We start from the raw sequence: 13,123 nt of genomic DNA on the forward strand, positions 1-13,123 counted from the left end.
ATATATATATATATATGTACATATATATACATATATATATATATGTATATATATACATATATATGTATATATGTATATATATATATATATATATATATATATATATATGTATGTAAGTAAATAGACCAGTATATATATAGTAATAAACATTTCATCTATAATTTATGATTTATACAATAAAAAACGAATGTTTCTGCAGTATGTTGAAGCAAATGTCAAAAACAGTACTTTTGCTATTCATGGGTTAACATTACCACAACGTAAATTTAAAAAAAATTCAATGTTGTTTTACAGTCAACATATCCAACAATCAACAAACAATCTCTCTCTCTCTCTCTCTCTCTCTCTCTCTCTCTCTCTCTCTCTCTCTCTCTCTCTCTCTCTCTCTCTCTCTCTCAGCAAATAGTGATTATCTTTCATCTTTACATTGTCTCCTTTTAAACCTTCACAAGTTGGGTCTAACTAAATAAAAAGTAAATCTCAAGAGACGAAACTTCCTAAAGATGTTAATGAACCAAGTAATAGATAATGATTAAGACTGATAATACAAATATAATAGTTTAATTAAAGGTAAACCGCAAAAATGTATTAAAACATACGTATAATTCTTTGAAATAGATATATACACGTAAATTCCAATGTTTCCATGAGAGAGAGAGAGAGAGAGAGAGAGAGAGAGAGAGAGAGAGAGAGAGAGAGAGAGAGAGAGAGAGAGAGAGAGAGAGCCAAACATCCAACAGTCCTCTCACTAAGCACAAACATACACAACCAAAGGTAAATAACCAAATATTATTACCCTGAAATCGAAATGACAGGAAACCACCGCCTTGCATTGTATAACATCTGATGAAGTAGGGAAACTGCTTCTGAATTAAGCTAAACTATTTAGATTCCTTTAGACGATATCAAATCAAGTTTCAAATAAACTGTTTAAAGAAATAAATCAAAATTATAATGACAAAAATAATTGCGAATTCAAAGCAAAGTTTCCACCGTATGATATTGGAGAGCCGAATTGTTCACCGGCTTTTCGGATTTCAGCCGTTCGACTTTTGAAATCAGTTTTATTTTGAAAGCAAACAAACCTCATGGGGGGGGGGGGGGGGGGGTTCATATTTTGTTCTCTTTAGTAAGCAAAACCGTTTGTTAAGTTTTGGGACCTAGTGCTTTTACGAAGGCTGCGCTGATGTGAAAAGCGATGAATTCAACTTTCCATTAATGTTAACAGTGCAATCATTTGCCTGTTAATCAGAGACAGGGAAAGATAGATACTCATTTGAATTGCTATATATAAATATGAATTTATTACTCACTGTATCATACCACATATTCTCTTGGAGTATAATTATCCATATATATTTATGTATGAATATAAGAAGATGCATCATTCGAGACAGCTATATTGAATTGAGAAGCAATATTTAGTTTTTGCCATGTATAAAAATTAGGTGGAGTGAAATTAATTTCCCATTGTAAAAAAGTTAGCGTGTGACTTTGCTTGCTTTGATAACCAAATGTTTAATGTATGATGAAGATAGGATAGGAAATGAAGGGAGTGATTGGTTTCCGGTGAGAGTGAGGCTGAGACAGGGATGTGTGATGTCGCCGTGGTTGTTTAACTTGTATGTTGATGGAGTGGTGAGAGAGGTGAATGCTCGAGTGCTTGGACGAGGATTAAAACTGGTAGACGAGAATGACCATGAATGGGAGGTAAATCAGTTTTTGTTTGCGGATGATACTGTACTGGTTGCAGACACAGAAGAGAAGCTTGGACGATTAGTGACAGAATTTGGAACGGTGTGTGAGAGAAGGAAGTTGAGAGTTAATGTGGGTAAGAGTAAGGTTATGAGATGTACGAGAAGGGAAGGTGGTGCAAGGTTGAATGTCATGTTGAATGGAGAGTTACTTGATGAGGTGGATCAGTTTAAGTACTTGGGGTCTGTTGTTGCAGCAAATGGTGGAGTGGAAGCAGATGTACGTCAGAGAGTGAATGAAGGTTGCAAAGTGTTGGGGTCAGTTAAGGGAGTAGTAAAAAATAGAGGGTTGGGCATGAATGTAAAGAGAGTTCTGTATGAGAAAATGATTGTACCAACTGTGATGTATGGATCGGAATTGTGGGGAATGAAAGTGACGGAGAGACAGAAATTGAATGTGTTTGAGATGAAGTGTCTAAGGAGTATGGCTGGTGTATCTCGAGTAGATAGGGTTAGGAACGAAGTGGTGAGGGTGAGAACGGGTGTAAGAAATGAGTTAGCAGCTAGAGTGGATATGAATGTGTTGAGGTGGTTTGGCCATGTTGAGAGAATGGAAAATGGCTGTCTGCTAAAGAAGGTGATGAATGCAAGAGTTGATGGGAGAAGTACAAGAGGAAGGCCAAGGTTTGGGTGGATGGATGGTGTGAAGAAAGCTCTGGGTGATAGGAGGATAGATGTGAGAGAGGCAAGAGAGCGTGCTAGAAATAGGAATGAATGGCGAGCGATTGTGACACAGTTCCAGTAGGCCCTACTGCTGCCTCCGATGCCTTAGATGACCGCGGAGGTAGCAGCAGTAGGGGTTTCAGCATTATGAAGCTTCATCTGTGGTGGATAATGTGGGAGGGTGGGCTGTGACACCCTAGCAGTTCCAGCTGAACTCGGTTGAGTCCCTTGTTAGGCTAGGAGGAACGTAGAGAGTAGAGGTCCCCCTTTTTGTTTTTGTTTCTTTGTTGATGTCGGCTACCCCCCAAATTGGGGGAAGTGCCTTGGTATATGTATGTGATGAATGCATGGCACGTATAAAAGTGTCTCGTACAGACTTTATCATTTCCTACATTCAACTATAAAAAATGAAGCCGGTTCTAGTTCACTGCAGGACAAAGGCCTGAGACGTGTCTTTAATACGCCTTGGGTTTGGCTATTTCATCACCACGCTGGCCTTTGCGGATCGGTGATGGTAGGAGGAGACTTTAGTCTACTCGCTCAGCAAACCTAGTATGGGTGGCCCTGCTTAGTAAAGCTTTGCTGATTATGGGGATACACAAATCCTGTCACCTACATTCATTATATATTTAATACCTACAACTGAAATACGGTAGCCCTTCTATGTCTTATAAATGAGGCAGGTAATATGACTTAAATGACTCAGGTTTGGAAAGCTAGGGAAAATGCAAATTATTTTTTAAATTTGTAGTATGTTCCTACGAGGATACAAACCCTAACAGATATTTAAGAGTTGTCTTGAGCCTTTCGCCTACTCAATATTTCTTATTAGATTATTTGCTTAAATAACTTTAGACCCTCTGAGTGAATCTGAATAATGAGAATGGTTTTAGAATATAGTTTGGCTAATATGTGTGTTCGTGTAGAATTCTCAGAATTACACATATAATAATCATTATCCTTATCATTCCTTGTTGGAAAAGCAGGATGCCACGAACCAAAGGGCTCCAACATGGAAAACAGCCCAATGTAGAAAGGAAATAGAAAATAACGAATAAACTATATATGAAAAAATATTCTGAGATCAACAACAACGTTACAAAACTTATGTCTAACTGTTCAACAAAAGCTATTTGTGACAAGTTTGAATTTCTGAAGTTCTACCGATTTAACTTCCAGATTGGGAAAATCAGTCCACAATCTCATCACAGCTGGAATAAACTTCTCGAATACTGTTTAGTATTTAATCTTATAGAAGAAAAGGCAAAACTGTCAGAATTAATTGTAATATACACTTCAAGCTTTAAAAAAGATAGTGAAAGTAGGAGCTCAATGGGAAGGTCACTTTACACACACACACACACACACACACACACACACACACACACACACAAAAAGGCTCTTGTAAAGCACCAGCTCCGTTCACTGGCAGAAAATACATTTCATAATCCTTTTTTTAAACAATATAAAGAATATAATCGGCTAAAGAGGATACACCTATTTATATTTTCCTGAACTCTAAACCTTACCTAAACGTTTAGAACTTTTGGAAGCCGGTCAAAAGACATTCCAGCATTAAAAGTTTTATGAATAAAAACAAATTTAACTGCTATGTATGCAATTAATGTATGTACAAATGTGATAAGACACTGCTTCTTAAATATACGGATTGTTTTTCAATTAGAACACGTGTAATATCCCTTTACAAAGAGAGAGTATCAATGTTTTTCATAAAAGCAGGCAAGAGTCGTATTTAAGCGTCATTAGATTAATACCAGCCATCAAAGAAATAAAAATGGCTAACATTGCCTTTATGCTTCGGGGTATGTTGACAATGGGACATAAGTATTCCATTGAATATTCAAGCAGAGTTCAAAGACTTTCCTCATTAATAACAAAACTTAGTCTGGGAAATTACAAATAGTTTTTTTTATTAGAGACATGAAGCCTAAGGTGACAGAGAAGTTGGAAACTGAAGCGTAAACATTTGCCATCCTAAACAAACAATATTCTCCTTTGCTGGTGATTACACAAGTCGGATCCGAGCATGAAATTTACCGAGGTAAATTCTTCAATACTTGGAGAATACAATATGAAAGGCAGAGCTTTCTTGCTATTGTGACGGTGCCGCGTGAGGGTTGTGAACTCAAAGGCAGGATGCAATCAACTGAGTTATATTGTTACAGAACACTCTCCTTTATATACAAAACCTCAAGGCAACAGGGCATAACAAGTTAACAAGACAGACAATGTTACAGAGGAAACAGCAGACATGAATTTTCATGTTCGTTTAGTGCGAGGGAAGAGCGAAGATACAAGCATAATATATGCAAAAGGAATTATGTACAATTGTGTGACACACAGTTGGTACATGGCTCCACCCCTAAAAATGACATACTGTACATGTTAAATAGGGCGCCCTGATCTGGAGAGGCGAACTGTAGGCGGGTCATCTGACAGAAGATAAGCAGGTTTTAGACGATCAATGGAGACCCAGTCTTCTTTGCCCCGAATGTTTAGTAGGAATGCTTTCGGACTGCGTCGGATCACAAGGAAAGGGCCCGTGTAAGGGGGCGTTAGTGGTGGCTTGCTAGTGTCGTTGCGCAGGAAGACGTGCATTGCAGAGTGCAAGTCCGTTGGTATGTGATGCTTCGCTGGGGGCTTGTAAGTCTGGCGGCACGGAGTAAATTTTCCCACGACGTGACGTATGCGCTGGAGGTCGTCGTCGGAGGTTGTAGAAGGAAGAAATTCGGCAGGGACGACCAACGGGTCCCCATACACCATTTCAGCTGCCGAGACGTCGAGGGCGTCTTTAGGAGTGGTCCTTAGTCCCAGGAGGACCCAGGGAAGCTGAGTAAACTAGTTGCAATCCTTGCAGCGGGACATCAAAGCTGCTTTGAGGGTGCGATGAAAACGTTCAACCATTCCATTGGCAGCGGGGTTGTAGGCCGTTGTCTGATGTAGGGTGATGCCCAGGAGATTCGCTAATGATATTCACAATTGAGAGGTGAAAGTGGTAACCCTGTCAGAAGTAATATGATCAGGGATACCGAATCTTGAAATCCATCCAGAGAGTAAGGCAGATGTACATGAGGCGGACGTTGCAGTTTCCATGGGAAAGGGTTAAGGCCAACGAGTGGAGCGGTCGATGACGGTAAACAGGTAACGATGTCCTTGTGATGTGGGTAGGGGGCCTACAACGTCGACGTGAATGTGTGCGAAATGACGCTGAGGTTGAGGAAAGGTGCCCACTCCTGAATCCGTGTGTCGGTGTACTTTGGAAGTTTGGCAAGAAGTACAGGCGCGGACCCAATCCTTAGCATTCTTAGAAATGCCGTGCCAAATGAACTTTGCCTTCAGCAGCTGTGCAGTAGAACGGCACGAGGGATGTGAAAGGCCGTGAATGAAATCAAACACCTGTCGGCGCATGGGAGCAGGAATCCAAGGTCGCGGTCTACCAGTACTGACGTCACAGAGGAGGGTGGTGTTGGAGTCTTCGAGGGGAAAATCTTCCCAATGGAGGGACGTGCAGGATGTCCTACAAGCTTGATACTCTGGATCCTGTCGTTGGGCTTCAGCCAGGGCGTTGTAATCCAATCCCAGTTGAACGGCATCCAACGTGTTTCTTGACAGGGCATCGGCAACGGGATTCATTTTCCCAGGGACGTATTGGAGGGTGCAATTGTATTCAGCCACGGCGGAGAGATGTCGGCGTTGACGGGCGGACCAGGCGTCAGGCTGTCGAGTGAAGGCGTGCACCAGAGGCATGTGGTCTGTGCGAATGACGAAGGGCGTACCTTCTAAGAAATGGCAAAAGTGACGGACAGCCAAGTGCACCGCCAGCAATTCTCGATCGAAGGTAGAATAACCCGATTCTGCCTTGGACAGTTTTCTGCTGAAGAAGGCCAATGGGCGGGGCAAGCCTTTGACCACCTGCTCGAGTACTGCACCAATAGCGACGTCGCTGGCATCGGTGGAGAGAAGGAGAGGGGCGTGTGGGATAGGAAAAGTGAGAGCCGCAGCAGTTGATAGGGCCTTCTTTGCATTGCAGAAGGCTGCTTCTTGAAGGGGACCCCACTTCAGGTCCTTTGGCTTGCCCTTGAGGGAGGCGTAGAGGGGAGCAAGAGTGGCGGCAATGGCTGGCAGAAAACGGTGATAATAGTTAATCGTGCCCAAAAATTCCTGCAGGCACCAGAAACCTGAAGATACATATGCTATCAGAGAGAGAGAGAGAGAGAGAGAGAGAGAGAGAGAGAGAGAGAGAGAGAGAGAGAGAGAGAGAGAGAGAGAGAGCGAGAGAGAGAAAGAGAGAGAGACACTAACAGTTAGTCTCTCATCAAAGAATATATATATATATATATATATATATATATATATATATATATATATATATATATTTATATATACACACACACACACACACATATATATATATATATATATATATATGTATATATTCATATATTACATATATTTCCCATCAAAGAATAGAAGAAACCTAAAGGAATAACCTCAACAATTTGGTAAAGGAAATGTTGATGATGATGGAGCAACAAGAAAACGATGTACAGACAGAGCAAAAATAATACTCAATTATTCTCTTATATCCCTGAAGAGCGAGAAGACTTTGCAGACGTTATAATAATGAAGATTTCAAGCAAATAATTAGGAAAATGTTATATAATATTTTGAGGCAATAGACATTATTATTATATGTATTCATTAAATGTTTTAATAACCAATTAAGTTTAATTTTAGATAAAATTAATACATATATCTATAGATATTTGCTTCTATAAATTAATATGTAATGTACAAAATTATATGTCCAAACCAGGGAAGGAAGTCTTGTATCAATCACTTCCAAACAAAATTTTGAAGAAATCGTCTGGAGACAAAGCAGAATTATAGGAACGTTATGGAAAATACGGGTTTCAAATTGATACAATTAAATATTCATTAAAATACCATTTAGCAATCATTTAGAAAAATATTTCGTATTTGTATTGTAAAAGTAATTGTAATTCCTATAATAAATGTTTGAAAATTCAATGATGTCTAATTTCTTATAAATTTCCATAATAATATCAGATATTTTGCGTTGGAAAAAATACTCTTAGTTATACCTAAAGGTGATGAAGACCTTGATGCTTTTATGAATGAATTCAGTGTGGTTGAAGCTGAGGTTATCCTATAGACACTAAAGATATAGAAAACCATTGGATATCATGGAATAACTCATTAAATGATACGGACCTAAAATGATGTGACTCACATTGTACTTAAAAGATTATTTTGTAGAATGTGGCATGAAAAGGCATAACCTAATGAATGGGAGTCAGGAGTGTTGGTGAAAATGATAAAAAAAGGAGACCTGACTGATTGGAATAATTACAGAGGCATAACACTTACGTCAGTTATGAAAATGTATGGTATGCTTATTTCCAAAGAGACTGGAGAGAAAGATTAATGGGAAGCTGAGGGATAAATAAGCAGGATTTAGAAAAAGGTAAAATTCTCGCTGACCAAATTATCATTTTGAGACGTTGTACAGCAATGCATAAAATATAGAAATACACTTTTGATGGCATAAATGGATTAGAAAAAAGCCTTTGATAGTGTGCGCCGGCCAATTTTATGGAGAGTCCTGCATTATTATGCACACCCTCTTAAATATGTGAATTTGATTGTCTTTTCATGAGCATGGCAAGTCCAAGGGAATGTGTTGTCACCTAAGTTGTTTATCCTCCTCATGGATTTTGTAATGCGTAAAACAGTCAGAGATGGTGGGGAAGTATTGGACTGGATTGGTTATGGGAATTTAGTGGACCTAGATTATGCTGATAAAGCTGTCTTTGTTAGCAGAACACCACAAGATTTGCAATGCTTGTTTACCAGAATGCATGAAATATCACACAAGGTTGGTATCAAGATAAAAAGAAGTAAGACTGAAATGATGATAACGGAGTATGCAATGGAAAATGAAATATCATTGGAAGGAGAAAGGATTAATGACCTAGAATTATTTAAGTATTTTGGGTTAAGTAAAATTTGGAAATCAAATCGTCTGAAATTACATACAAAAAAGTTAAATGGCAGGACAGGATTAGAGGTCAACAAGGTTCAAATGCTAGAGATAAGGCACCACTAAATAGAGGTCAAAGAGACTCTAATGCAGGAAACATGGCACATCAAAATAGAGGTATAAAAGCTTCTAATGCTAGAGGTTAGGCCCCTTGGAATAAAAGGTAAAACAGCTTCTAATGCTAGGAGTATGGCACATCAAAATAGGGGACAAGGAGCATCTGATGCTGGAATTATGGCTCCTAAAAGTGGATGTCAAAGAGCCTCTAATGTTAAAAATAGGCGACCTGAACATACAAGTTAAAGATCCTCTAATGCTAGACGAAAGGCGCACACAAATAGGGGTCAAACAACCTCTACTGCTAGAAGAAAAGCACCTTTAAATGGAGGTCAAAGAGCCTCTATTGATATAAGTAAGGAAACTCAAAAGTGGTACAAGAACCTCTAATGCTATAGGTAAGGCAACTCAAAATTGAGGTTAAAGAGCCTCTGTTGCTAAAGGTAAGGCAACTCAAAATTCAGGCCAAAGAGCCACTGTTCTTACAGGTAAGACAACTCAAATAGAGGTCAAAGAGCCTCTAATGCTAGAAATATGGAACTCCAAAGAGATGTCAAAGAATATTTAATGCTAGATGTATGGCACTTGAAAATATAGGTCAAAGAGCCTCTAATGCTAGAAGTATGGCACCTCAAAATAGAAGTCAAAGAGCCTCAAATGCTATAGGTAAGGCGCCTCAAAATAGAGGCCAAAGATCCCCTAATGCTAAAAGTATGGCACTTCAAAATAGAGGTCAAAGAGCCTCTAATGCTATAGGTTAGGCGCCTCAAAATAGAGGTCAAAGAACCTTCAATGATATAAGTATGGCACCTCAAAACAGAGGTCAAAGAGCCTCAAAAGCTATAGGTAAGGCACCTCAAAATAGAGGTTAAAGACCCTCTAATACAGGAAGTATGGCACTTTAAAATAGAAGTTATAGGTTAGGCACCTCAAAATAGAGGTCAAAGAACCTTTAATGCTAAAAGTTTGGCACCTCAAAGTAAAGGTCAAAAGGCATCAAAAGCTATAGGTATGGCACCTCAAAATAGAGGTCAAAGAATCTCTAATGCTAAAATTATGGTACCTCAAAAAGAGGATATTGAGCCTTTTATGCTACAGTATGGCCCCTTAAAAAAGACCTCAAAGATCATCTAATGCCATATGTAAGGCACCCCAAAATAGAAGTCAAAGAAACTCCAATGTTAAAAGTATGGTACCTCAAAAAAAAGGTCAAAAAGCCTCAAATAATAGAAGTATCGCAATCCAAAATAGAGGTCAAAGAACCTTTAATGCTAGAAGTATCGTACCTAAAAATTGAGACAAGAAAACCTGATGCTAAAGTATGGCATCTCCAAAAAGAGGTTGAAGAGCCTCTAATGCTAGAGTATGGCCCCATAAAAAAAGTGTTCAGAGAGCCTCTAATGTCATAGGTATATATATATATATATATATATATATATATATATATATGCATATATATATGTATGTATATATATATATATATATATATATATATACAGGTATATATATATATATATATATATATATATATTTATATATATCGAAATGGAGTGATGTTATCACCTTTAAAAAAAATTCTAAAAAATATATATTTTTTGAAATAGAGTGATGTTACCATCTCTGAAATATGTTGGGAAAACATAAACGATGTCATCATCTCTAAAAAAAGAAACACATATCAAATGAAATTAATGAAAAGAGGAAACAATACCTATCAAAACATAAAATGAAATAAAATATATACTTTTTCTGAATGGAGTGATGTTATTATCTTTGAGATATTTTCGAAAAAAAGGTAACGGTAAAATAAGAGAAAGCAGTGCATGAACTATTGGCTCTCATAATAATGAACAACATTCTTTACAATATATTCATATATCAAAATTCATAATGATTCACAGATGGTTATGATTTAAAAGTGTATCACTTATCAAAATTGCATCTTTTATGAAAAAAAATAATGTTTGCAATTTCCTCTGGACTCCGGAAAGGCATTTTTCGAAATTCTTTAATCAACATTTTAAAATGCATATATCTTTTCAGTGCATGAATTGTGAAATAAAAAATGGACTACGAGGAAATCAAACCAGTCATCTTACCAAGAACCAACTAGTCTTTATTTGCACTTTTCAAATTAATGCAGTTTTTTTTCTTTACTATTATCTTTCATCTTTACATTGTTTCCTTTTAGTCCAGAAGTCATGTTACTTAGAGGGACTTCTGGTTTAAAGAAATATTTAGTTTCTATGATAAAAGTTAATTTTCTTATTTTGGTACCTATGTATCATAGATAAAAATGGAATTATTATAAACAAACGAAAAATATTACCAGATTGAAACCAAAAATCTAAAACATAAACTTTTCATTTTGAGACAAAATAGTTCTGTTGTATCTTATTTAAGGCGGAAGATCCCTATCACAAGAATCATCTTCAACAAAGCCCAAAATAATGTTTTATTAACACTAGTAGTTTCATATATATATATATATATATATATATATATATAATATATATATATATATATATATATATATATATATATATATATATATATATATATATATATATCAGAATGCGTCGTCTATGTCAAGAATTAGAAAAGGTTAGAACCACTAGATTATATGCTCTCATTTCATCTAGGCTTCCATCTACATGTGCACATTCTAACAAATAGCTCAACCAAAGTTTCTTTCCATTATAGGAACTTTCAAATTTCTACCTAATAATGAAAAAAAAATAAACTTGCAAAGTTCAGGAGAAAATGCAGAGATGATGTTTGTGACAGGTGCAAAGCAAGTATTACAGAACCTTTTGGAACATAAAGAGAACGAGATATAAGAGTGGATATGTTGTATAATTGCAGAAGACGGCCAAGAAACAAGGAACTGGTTGGAAAAGCATAAAAAGTTTCAATAACTAATTTCATCACAACCGAATTCAGCTTAAAAGGAAAAAGTATGATTACTCATAAACTTTCATCAAGAAAGACAGTTATTTATGCTAAAAAAGAAAAAAAATAAACAAGAAAGTCTTGGAAAAGAGCCTAAGACCGCTATAACTGTTTGAGGATTTGTTTGATACGAAGTAACGAAATATAGCTCTTAATATTAATGATAATAGTTGATATCAAAAATAATAGATAGGAATTTAACCTTATGGAATATTTTACGAAACTGCAAGCAAAATAGGAATCAAAATAATTCTATAATATATCGATATCTTAAAAATCTATGCTATTTTCTAATGATAGAAATTTAATCATATTCTAAAACTATTGTGAATTATACATTTATCAAAATAATATATATTTATTAGGCAACTTAATTATTTCTAAATCGGACGACTTTGTATAAGCCTTTTTGTCCCTGAAATCGAAGAGATAATTTGCTTCTGTGGAAGTTGCTCGGAGTAAGAGGAGTAGAAACAAGAAAGGAGAGGAGGAAATCCTAAGTGTTTCTAATATTTATAAACAATCTAAATACGCTAATTAAAGAATAAAATCAGTTCGATCGAAGCCACAGAATGAAAGATTTGAAAATGGCTTAATAAGCGAGTTTAAGCGTTTACTTACTTACTTTTACTTTTACGGGTTTATTTCTCGCCCTCCATCAAACACTAAAGGTCTGTTCAGGCGGGCCTTGGTGTGTGAAGAAATAAATTCTTTCCAGTTAATATTTTGCTCTGTATCGTTATCAGTTATTTCGCTAGCATTTGTATTCAGGCTTAATAGTTTTCAGGTCACTATTATAACACTTTCTAAAAAGATAAGTCTTCAGGTTTTTCTTGAAAGCTGCCACATTATTGCTATTCTTGACATCGAGTGGAAGGTCGTTAAAGAGTCTCGGTGCAGCATAACTGAACGTTCTTCCTCCTATTGCATGATTCACACTAATTTCGAATAGTCTATGTGGGTCATCAGCATGTCTAAATCTTACAGCGGCGCTGGTAGCTTCAGGGTAGGGGACCAAGCAATCACGAAGATATTTAGGCTTATCACTTGTAAGTGCTTTGTGAGTCAACAAGCAAATTTTAAATTCAATTCTAGCCTTAACAGGTAACCAATGTAGCTCGATCAGTGCAGGAGTTATTCTCTCCCGAAATTTAATGCCTTTCATCAGTCTAGCCGCCCGGTTTTGCACATTTTGAAGCTTTCTTAGTAGTGTATTGGGCAATTTGTAGTACAGAGAATTGCAATAATCAAGCCTCGATATTACATGACTCATCACTAAAATTTTTGTACTGCCCTCTGTTAAATATTTTCTAATAAATGCTATGTTTCTCAGGTGATAGTTACACACTTTCACTGTGTTCACAATTTGGTCCTTCATTGACAAATTACAGTCTATCAGTACACCAAAATTTTTCACAACAGGCACAATCCCAACATCAGCATCACCAATTTTTATACTTTGAATTAACTGGTAATTCTTCAAAGCCACCTTTGTGCCAAAGAACATACATTCTGTTTTATCATCATTTAATTTGAGCTTTTTCCTCTGCATCCATGTTTTTATTTCAGTCATTATCTCATCAATTTTCTTCTCTGTATTTTGTGTTGTTGA

The sequence above is a fragment of the Palaemon carinicauda genome, chromosome 20 (genome assembly GCF_036898095.1).
Source record: "Palaemon carinicauda isolate YSFRI2023 chromosome 20, ASM3689809v2, whole genome shotgun sequence".
NCBI classification, from domain to species: Eukaryota; Metazoa; Arthropoda; class Malacostraca; order Decapoda; family Palaemonidae; genus Palaemon; species Palaemon carinicauda.